Source organism: Miscanthus floridulus, chromosome 7 (assembly GCF_019320115.1).
Source record: "Miscanthus floridulus cultivar M001 chromosome 7, ASM1932011v1, whole genome shotgun sequence".
Classification (NCBI taxonomy): domain Eukaryota; kingdom Viridiplantae; phylum Streptophyta; class Magnoliopsida; order Poales; family Poaceae; genus Miscanthus; species Miscanthus floridulus.
The window spans coordinates 108,782,266-108,793,221 of record NC_089586.1 but is presented as its reverse complement, the minus strand read 5'-3'; the positions used below and the strand labels follow the sequence as shown (position 1 = coordinate 108,793,221).

At 45.5% G+C, this 10,956-nt stretch overlaps 1 pseudogene; it reads left to right on the top strand.

Moving 5' to 3' along the window:
• Positions 1–796: 796 nt before the first annotated feature.
• LOC136464203 (oligopeptide transporter 4-like) lies at positions 797–8,334 on the top strand (annotated as a pseudogene).
• The last annotated feature ends 2,622 nt before the right edge of the window (positions 8,335–10,956 follow it).

The window sequence follows — 10,956 nt, the reverse complement described above, 5'->3', positions numbered from 1 at the left end:
TGCTGCTTGTAGCGCCCGGGGTCGCCGTGGGATGGGGCCCGATGGGGATGGCGTGCCCGAGCTGCACGTCCGCGCCGGGGTGGCCGCAGGGCCCGCAGCTGCCGTACCCGCCCCCTCCCCCCGCCTGCTCTGAGGTGGTCGGAGCCGCCACGTCCGCACCCCCGCTCGTGCCGGGGCCGCCGCGCCCGCACCCTTGCCCGAGCCAGGGTCGCCGGGGCCATTTGGGCCGCCACCCTTACCGGGAACCCGCGCTCGCACCCTGCCCGCGCTGGGAGGAGGAGGGATGTGCCGGAGCGGGCAAAGTATCAGCCCGCAAAGGCTCGCACTGGCTCGGGTTGACGATAAAGCGGGTACGAGACCCGACCGATCCACAATCAGACGGATCATATCGCTTTCTCGCCTGATCCAACGGCTCTCGGCTTAGCGGACGACGTGGCACGACGGTTTACCCGCTTTTGGGGTGCACGAATCCTTTATAGAGATACTAATGCAGGGTGAGGCCTATGGCAATCCGAGGCCAAGTGAGGTGGCGACCCTGCACACCCCGGGGCCGGCCCTGCTCGTGATCTAGCGGGAAGCTCGCTGTGCATTCACATGGAGAAAAGCTAAAGGATCTGGATTTTGACAAGCAAAGATTGAAACAGTGTCAGATTCCATCGATTTCCCATTCAAACAGTATCAGCATTCTGCATTCACCTTCTTTTGACCGTCATAAAAGGCGCGGCCAGATAGCACTGCACAGGCCGCATGACGACGCCTCTCCCGGTGCCAGTTGATTAAATTAGTATTAAGTCACCATCACGGCATCACCGTGCTGAAAGCATCGATAAATACGGTGGAGACGCTTGCGGGAGCTGAGAGTGCGCCTCTCTTTGCTCGCCCAAAGCAAACCACGCGCAGGCGCAGCCAGTACCGGCTTGGCATTCAATCCGCCCACGCGCAATGGGCGAGATGGGCACGGACCACCGCGGTCTGGCCGAGGCCGAGCCCGAGGCCGTCGGCGGCGCCGTCAAGGAGGAGGGCATCCTCGATGACGACGACGACGAGGAGACGTCGCCGATCGAGGAGGTGCGGCTGACGGTGCCGACGACGGACGACCCGTCGCTGCCGGTGTGGACGTTCCGGATGTGGAGCATCGGGCTCTTCTCGTGCGCGCTCATGAGCTTCCTCAACCAGTTCTTCTCCTACCGGACGGAGCCGCTCGTGGTGACGGGGATCACGGTGCAGGTGGCGTCGCTGCCCGTGGGCCACTTCATGGCCCGGGTGCTGCCGCGCACCAGGTTCCGGGCGCCCGCGCTGCTGGGCGGCGGGGAGTGGAGCCTCAACCCGGGGCCCTTCAACATCAAGGAGCACGTGCTCATCTCCATCTTCGCCAACGCCGGCTTCGCCTTCGGTGGAGGCAGCGCCTACGCCGTCGGCATCATCAACATCATCCGCGCCTTCTACGGCCGTCACATCTCCTTCCTCACCGCCTGGCTCCTCGTCATCACCACGCAGGTTGCTACCCAGCTCTCTGCAATTATCGTTCTCACCCTATCAGCTAGCAAGCCAGCTGACATTTCTCGCTCTTGCTTCAATGGCTGGCTTCAATTCAAGGTGCTCGGGTACGGGTGGGCAGGGCTGATACGCAAGTACGTGGTGGAGCCGGCGCACATGTGGTGGCCGGGCACGCTCGTCCAGGTCTCCCTCTTCCAGTGAGCACACCAGTTTAACCCTACACTATTTTTTACTTCAGTACAATCAGTAAGCTGGTGCTGTGCTACCTTTCTCTGTTGTGGGATTCCGCTTTTTGAATTTTTCTGCTACCGCGTTCTTCAGTTTGGTTGGATTTTGGTTGCCTTTTGTGGTTGGATTATCGGACGCCGGCGACGGCGACGCATTCTTGGCTTCCTTGAATTTTATTATTACAGTTCTTCACCTCTGGACTCTGTTGGTCGTTTGGAATCTCCTACAGCTGCACACGCATGGCAGCTCGTGCGCGTCCGTTGCATTGCATAGAGCATCTAGTAGTATACTAATCTGTAAATATTTGCGCATAGTAAACTGACAAAACTTGTGATATAACCAAAAACTGGGAAGCTGGAGTAAGAAAGAAAATTTAATCTGGACATTTTTTTAACGTGCCGTAGCACATAGTATTTCATTAGGAGAAAGAAAATTCGCTTCTTATTCAACTCTCACCGGAATCACTCCACAATCAATTTCCGTTTGCTCCCCCATCTCATTCCACCAGAATCACTCTAGTAGAAAACTAGGAAGCTGGAGTTAAGAATCAGAGAGTGAAGCACTGCCAAACTAGTCCCAACATTTTGCTGTTTCTTGGAAACATATGTAAGCACTAAGCAGCGTTGTCACCAAAGTTGGTCCCAGAACAGAAAATTTAATCCGACTGGCCGATGACATTAAATCGTTAACACGACAAAAGCATAGCATGGTTAAATAAAGACGAAGAATCTTAAGAGCATCATGACGCATGATTGCATTAAGTAGCTACTAGGTTCGCAGTGTCATTTCAGTTGGACAGCCTCTTTCTCTTTAAGATGGTCCTCTCAACGCTCAAGTAGGAATAGATCAGCAGAGGACTTGCTACGGTACTAGCCCACCATGAACGTAGGAGTGCAGCCACTACTGGATCTAGTCATGATGGGCTATGGATTGGCTGCACAAGTGCCAGATCATGGAATCCCCAACTATACATTGTTCAGTGCTTGGAAAGATAAGCTTGTGAACACGTGTCCCCACTCCCCAATAGGGGTGGTTAATCCAGGGGCTATAGTTTAATCATTTTCACAACGAACGTTCATATGCTAATCAGAAGAACTAAACATGAACTAATTATAAAATTAAGGGGGTGTTTGGTTTAGGCGGCTAAACTTTAGTCCCTCTTAAATGGTTTAGTCCCATTTATTTACTCCAGAGTTGCTAGAGAGGACTAAATCCCTTTTAGTCCCATTTAGTCATGGCGTTTAAGTAAAAAGTGACTAAATAGGACTAGATTTAGGAGCTCCTAGCTAAATCAAACACCCCCTAATTGCACATATGGAGACTTTTTTGCGAGACAACTTATTAATCCTAATTAATCTATCATTAGCACATGTTACTGTAACACCACATTATCAAATCATAGACTAATTAGGTTCAATAGATTCATCTCGTAAATTAGTCTTCATCTGTGCAATTAATTTTACAATTAGTCTATGTTTAATACTCTAAATTAGTGTCCAAACATCCGATGTGATAGGGACTAAAAATTAGCCCTTGTCATATCAAATGTTTGGATCCTAATTAGAAGGACTAACATGAGTTAATTATAAAACTAATTGTAGAAGCCGTGGCTAATTCGGGAGATAAATCTATTAAGCCCAGTTAATCTATAATTAGCATATGTTTACGGTAGCATAACATTGTCAAATTATAGACTAATTAGGCTCAATAGATTCGTCTCCTGAAATAGCCATCATTTATATAATTAGTTTTATAATTAACCTATATTTAATACTTCTAATCAGTATCAAACACTTTATAATCTCACGTATCTAGATGCATGTTAGACCAATGATCAAAGTCTCCATGACAAGACCCAGTGGAGGAGGCCAAAGCAGCCTTCTGCCTTCATGCGGCATGCCCCAGACCCACGCGCGTAGCGTTCCCTCACTCGAGTCCACGCGGACAGCGATTGCCTGGATCTGCCGCGTTTTTCTGCCAGTTCTTGACAAACTCGCCAAACTCGCTTGGGGCCTTGGTTAGATCACCTCCAAATTCTAAGTTTTTTCACTTTCTCTCCATCACATCAATTTTTAGCCGTTTGCATGTAGTATTAAATGTAGGTAAAAAAAAAAACTAATTACACAGTTTAGTTGAAAATCACGAGATGAATCTTTTGAGCTTAGTTGATCCACGATTGGACAATATTTACCAAATAAGACGAAAACGCTACTATTCATCGGATTGCAATTTTTTGCAATCTAAACGTGGCCTGGGTCTTGTTTAGATGGTGGTCAGGAATTAGTATTTAGCACTGTAGCACTTTCGTTTGTATTTGACAATTATTGTTCAATCATAGCTTAACTAGGCTTAAAAGATTTGTCTCGTAATTTACAATCAAACTGTACAATTATTATTTTTTTATCTACATTTAATACTCTATGCATGTGTCAAAGATTTCATACGATGAAAAAAGAGCGAAAAAACTTATTCTAAACAAGGCCTCGGTTTCTGCGCGAATACGACCCTTTACCGCAGCCGGCTGCCTGCGCGATGTGAACGCGCGCTTGGCTGCATGTTCTGACCGAGGGGACGCCGGAGGAGCAGGGGGAGGAGAGTAGGAGACCTTGCATCTCTGAAAAGTGAAAAGAAACTGTGCCGCGAGTCCGCAAGTGGGGCCATGTTTAGATTGCAAAAAATTGTAACCCGATGAATAGTAGTATTTTCGTTTTATTTGGTAAATATTGTCTAATTATGGATCAACTAAATTCAAAAGATTCATCTTATGATTTTCAATTAAACTGTGTAATTAGTTATTTTTTTACCTACATTTAATGCTCCATGCAAATGGCTAAAAATTGATGTGATGGAGAAAGTGAAAAAACTTGAAATTTGGAGGTGATCTAAACAAGGCCTGGGTGGATTGGATTTCAGAAGCTGACAGCTCTGTGTGTGGTCCAGGTCCAAGTGGCCTTGAAAAGTGCACTTGCACATGCTTATAGGCCCACGTTCCTGCCCCTAGAGCAAGGCTAATAATACAGTCGGTTTTTTGTAGCTTTTTTTCAGCCCACTCATATAGTAGTTAGCTCTTTACAGTTAATACATGGTCCACTTGTCTCTCTCACAGATTTTCTTGGTTCTTGTGCCTAAACCGGCTGTAAGCTTACAGCCCACTTCTCTTCTCTCTCCTCCCCTCTCTTCTTCACCTCAGCATTTAGTCGGCTTACAGCTGCTATTATACTTGCTCTTATGTGATGGGCTCTAACTTGGATTTTGTTTATGCATACGTACTGAAAACAAATAAACAACAAGGTGTTGTGGTGTGGGTTTGTACAGCAACTAAACAAATTATTGTCGGTCTTAGTACTGCTCTGACATTTCGCTGCTAAAATTGTTTGAACAACAAGGGTGATCATCTAGGTTAGGTTATGTTGTTGCGAAGGGATCCGAAATCATATGCTAACTGACCAGAGACGGTCGGCTGCAAATACAGTATAATGTGAGGCAGAAAATTGAAGTGTACTACCTCTGACCCAAAGAGAATCTAATCCTATGTTTAGATCAAGTTATTTTTTTTTTAATTTAGCTAGATTTATATATAAAAAAACTCCCTCGTTTGCTCCACATCCAAAGCACATGTCTGTGGGCAACTCATCTGACGGAGCTACGGTGCCGCTGTTTAAGGGTGGGTAGGGGTTCGAGGGTTTTCTCGATCTGCGTGAGAAGATCTTCTTAAGCCAGAATACCGGGGGCTGTTTAGCCCCGTGGATCGAGTTTTTTTTAAATAGTATTAATATTTGTATGTCCAAATTGATTTATTATGAAAATACATATTATAATAATCTACGGATACTTATTACGCATAGATATTTACTGTATATATGGTTAAACTTAAGATTGATTGACCCATCGAAAAGTGTGAGTTACATCTTCTTGTGATGGGAGAGTATATTATAAGCATGGTTTTATGTTGTATCAATTTTTTATATTACCCAATTCTTGTGTAGAAAATAACGGGCTATAAGATAGGACAATATATTACTCTAATTGGAATTTGAAACAGGACCATCAATGGTTACCCATGAACCATTTTTTGTCTGCATAACCAACCTTGTGATCAGTTGAAATCTCGATAAATTTTGAATAGCTGCATCTTTTCATTGTAAATTGCTTGCACTGAGATGAGAAATACTTAATTTTTGTACACCAATCTGATTAAAGAAAAGGGAAAATTGATGGGGGACTGTCCTCTATCATTTCACGACATCGTATTTTAGAAATACCACTGACAATAGCACTAATCATGTGTCCTTAATGTTGAATCAGGGCATTGCATGAGAAGGACGAATCCGCCAAAGCCTCACGCCAGATCTCTCGTTCCAAGTTCTTCGTGGTGGTGCTCGCATGCAGTTTCGCTTGGTACGCCGTGCCGGGCTACCTCTTCCCGACACTAACGTCCATCTCATGGGTGTGTTGGGTCTTCTCCAAGTCCGTGACGGCGCAAGCAGTTGGGGTCGGGCATGAAGGGCCTTGGTCTTGGTGCCTTCACACTCGATTGGACCGCTGTCGCCTCATTCCTCTTCAGTCCCCTCATCTCACCCTTCTTTGCTATCGCCAACGTCTTCTTTGGCTATGTTTTCTTTCTCTACGTGATCATGCCTATAGCATATTGGGGGTTCGACCTGTACAACGCCAAGACATTCCCTATCTTCTCCTCGCACTTGTTCATGTCAAATGGCACCAACTACGACGTCAAATCAATTGTGAACAATCGGTTTGAGCTTAACTGGGACGCTTATGACAAGAATGGCAAAGTCAACCTCAGCATATTCTTTGCACTCAGTTATGGGTTCAGCTTCGCCACCATTGCGGCCACCATCACTCATGTCGGATTCTTCTATGGAAAGTATGGCATCTCCACTTAATATATGAGAAAAATACTCTATACAACATGCTTTGATTACGTGCAACCCGAAATAAAAAAGGACTCTACTTACATGTGGCGTCTTAATGGAATGCCTGATTCTAATAAGTTAATTTGTTTCAAAATGGGTATGCCGATGTCCAGGGAAATCTACGACCGTTTCAAATCATCGCAGAAGGAGAAGCCTGACATCCACACGAAGCTGATGAAGAAGTACAGTGAAATCCCAGCATGGTGGTTTTACTCGTTGATGGCTGTTGTCAATTACAGCGTCCCTCCTCCTCTGTACTGTACTGAAGCGTGAGGTACAACTCCCGTGGTGGGGCCTCATTTTCGCATGTGGCATGGCATTCATCTTCACACTTCCCATCAGCATCATCACTGCGACAACCAACCAGGCAAGTAACACGTTTGCATGTTTTATGTTCTTTTAAGAAAATAAAACATAAAGGATAGATGTTTGAGGTATTGCCATGCATGGTGATAATCTATGCACAAAAAGGTTGACATACCCTCCAAAATGCCTTCTGCAGTCGCCTGGTCTGAATGTGATCACTGAGTATGCCATGGGTCTAATTATGCCGGGCTCTCCTATCGCCGTTGTCTGCTTTAAAGTCTATGGCTACATGAGCATGGCACAGGCTGTTGCCTTCCTCTCGGACTTCAAACTTGGCCACTATATGAAGATCCCTCCGAAGTCCATGTTCCTTGTTCAGGTATAAATAAAGACCCCCAAATGTAGTGTTCTTGTAAATGAATTGGTGAGTTGCATAAAAGAAACAAAAGGTACTAATCTTCAATTACTGTATTTACATAGTTTGTTGGCACCATTGTGGCTGGCACGGTCAACATTGGGACGGCATGGTGGCTGCTCGGCTCCATCCACGACATCTGCTCAGATTCACTCCCACCAGATAGCCCCTGGACATGTCCTAATGACCGTGTGTTCTTCGACGCATCAGTCATTTGGGGCCTTGTCGGTCCAAGGCGCATCTTTGGGCCAGATGGGAACTACGGCGCCCTCAACTGGTTCTTCCTCATCGGCCTAGCAGGCCCAGTTATCGTATACGCTTTCCATAGGATGTTCCCCAACCAGAAGTGGATTCCATTGATCAATCTTCCGGTGCTCTTTGGTGCAACAGCCTACATGCCTCCAGCGACGGCTGTGAACTATAACTCATGGCTGCTTATTGGTACCATCTTCAATTTCTTCGTGTTTCGATACCGGAAGAGGTGGTGGACGCGGTACAACTACATTCTCTCCGCTGGGCTCGATGCCGGAGTTGCATTTATGGGGATCGTGCTGTACTTTTCGCTAACCATGGAAAACAAGAGCATCGATTGGTGGGGTACCGCAGGAGAGCACTGCCCTCTTGCCTCGTGTCCTACTGCTAAAGGGGTGGACTTGGGTGATGGCACCTGTCCAGTCTTCTAAGCCTGGAGTTTAAGCTCTCAACATTTTGCTGCAAGTTTAGCAATGATCAGTTCCAGTTATGTTGATGCCATAGATTCGTGGTATATACGTGGAGTATAATGCAACTCACTTGTGTGTAAAGGGTCATATTTGTTGGATATATTATGTGCTTGACCCATATAATTTTTAGTAAATCAAATAAAACTCTAGTGGTTCGTAACATTAAGCGTTGTATGGTGTAATACCGTACGAGATTTTGATTGAATGTTGACTCAGCTTATTTGGATGGAAATTATCCATCTTAATTGAGAAGCTGAGAAAATAACACAAGCGCGCCGCCGTCGGCGGCCGGGCCAGGGCTGTGGCGGGTGGCGAGCGGACGGGCGGGCGTGGCCAGGTTTTGCCACTTAATCCACATAATTATGAGAGTTTCTCTCCTTTACGGTGGAGGCGAGTTGATTGCGCCAGTTATCGTGTCTCCGTCTCCTGAGATCGTCCGCTGGCTTTCTCCCTCCCTGCCGCAGGCATAGAAGTAGATGTCCTTCGTTAGTCCTCTCTCCTCTTCGCTTCCGAGAGACCACATCTCAGCCGCCCTTTGGCTTTTCCCGTCCCGTAATTCTGCGCGCACGGAGCAGCGGGAGAGTAGGTGCCTCCAGAACCCTCGTCCGCCTGCGAACCTTGCACGGGGTGTGTGGCGATTAGGTTTTTGGGGAGCGATTTCGCGACTGCTCGTCCGACGTCTTCTTTCTGGTGATCGCTCGCGGAACAGCAAGGTGTCTTCTTCCTGGTGACCGTTCGTAGGACTGCACTACGAACAACTTCCTGCATCGACTATGGTCCACGACTTCGAGCAACGCACTATGTCTGGTGCGAATGGAGCCTCCGATGCCCTCGGCATGGGACCCTCCGCTGGGTACACTCTTAACTCTGTGATTACCGTACTTTACGTACTTACTGTATCGATCTATATGTCATACTTGCATGCTGTAGCGTTTGTTAGTGATATATACATGCACATATATGTCATCACGAACCTGCTGATGTTTTATTTCTAGATTAAATTGACCATGAAAATGCCTAATTATCCAACAATCCAAAAACCTAATGTTAGGTAATTTTCTGTCAATGGTTTTGCTGCTGCTTTGAAGCTGAATAATTTTGATGACAAGAATTTCATGATATGGCGTGCCAAGATGGTGTTGTGGTTGACTGCTATGAATTGCTATCATGCTGCACAGGAGAAGCCTGAATAATTTACTCCTGAGGAGGAGCAAAAGTTCTTGGCTGCCGATAACCTGTTTCGAGGCGTCGTGATTAGTGCACTTCATAGTAAGTATAGGAAAAACTACATATCTTGCACATCAGGCAAAGAATTATGGGATGCTCTTGAGGCAAAGTTTAGGAGTTTCTGATGCTGGTAGTGAGCTGTACCTTATGGAGCAGCTTTATGACTACAAAATGGTTAAAAATCGTTCTGTAGTGGAACAGGCTCATGAGATACATGCGCTAGTAAAGGAACTAGAACTATTTTCCATGTTTGTTGGCCGAAAAGTTTGTGGATCGACGATATAATCGCTAAGCTGCCACCTTCTTAGAGGGAATTTTGCTACTTCTCTAAAATACAAGAGACAAGAGTTTAGCGTAGCTGAACTTATTGGATCTCTTGATGTTGAGGAGAGGGTGAGAGCAAAAGACAACCATGGAAAATGAGTTGATTCTTCCGCTGCTAATATGGTGCAGAAGGAAAACTCATTTGCATCCCGTAATAAAAATAAGAAGAACATGCAAGAGAACAACAATACAAAGCCTAAGCAAACTTGCATAGTTTAAGATGAAAAACAACAAGAAAGGTGGAGGTTGCTTTGTTTACGGGAGTGATGAGCATTGGGCAAAGTGCGTGCCCAAACCGCAAATATAAGCAAGAAAAGAAATCAGCAAACGTGGTGATTAGCGAGACTGGAGGAACATCTAGGGTATGGTAATTATTTATCCCTTTATTCTTTCAGTTTGTCTTTCACATGAGTGGTGGATGGATAGCGGTGCTAATATTTATGTGTGTGATGATGTTTCTTTGTTTACTTCCTATCAGGACCGGCAGGACTAGAGCCTTGCTGATGGGAAACGGTTCACATGCGCGTGTTCTTGGTGCTGGTACGGTCGTTCTAATTTTACTTCGGAAAGGACGGTGCTATTAAAGAACGTGCAGCATGTCCCCTCCATCAAGAAGAATCTTGTTAGCGGTTCTCAAATATGTCGTGATGGCTTTAAGATTGTGCTTGAGTTCAATAAGTGTGTTGTGTCGAGACATGAAATATTTGTTGGAAATTGTTATGATTGCAGAGGCTTGTTCCGCTTATCTTTGCTTGATGATGTGTGTAATAAGTAGTGAAACAATGTTAATGTTTCAGGATGAGTCGAATATATGGCATTCACGACTTTGTCACGTTAATTTTGGCTGTCTTACGTGGTTTGCAAATCTAAATTTAATCCTGAAATTTAATTTAGTCAAGTATTCTAAGTGCTAGGTGTGTGTGCAATCGAAGCAACCGCGCAAGCCTCACAAGGCTGCTGAGGACGAGGAACTTGGCACCATTAGAACTCGTTTATTCTGATTTATGCGAGATGAATGGCGAATTAACTAAAGGACGGTAAATGATACTTTATGATATTTATAGATGATTGTACTAGATTTTACTACGTGTATTTATTGAAAACTAAAGATTAAGCGTTGTATTATTTTAAAGTCTATAAAGCTGAGGTAGAAAATCAACTTAAGAAGAAAATCAAACGTTTGCGGTCCGATCGCGGGGGAGAATATTTCTCAAATGAATTTTCTGAGTTTTGCGCGGTGCATGAAATTATTCATGAGAGGACGCCACCATACTCACCACAGTCCAATAGGATTGCAGGGAGA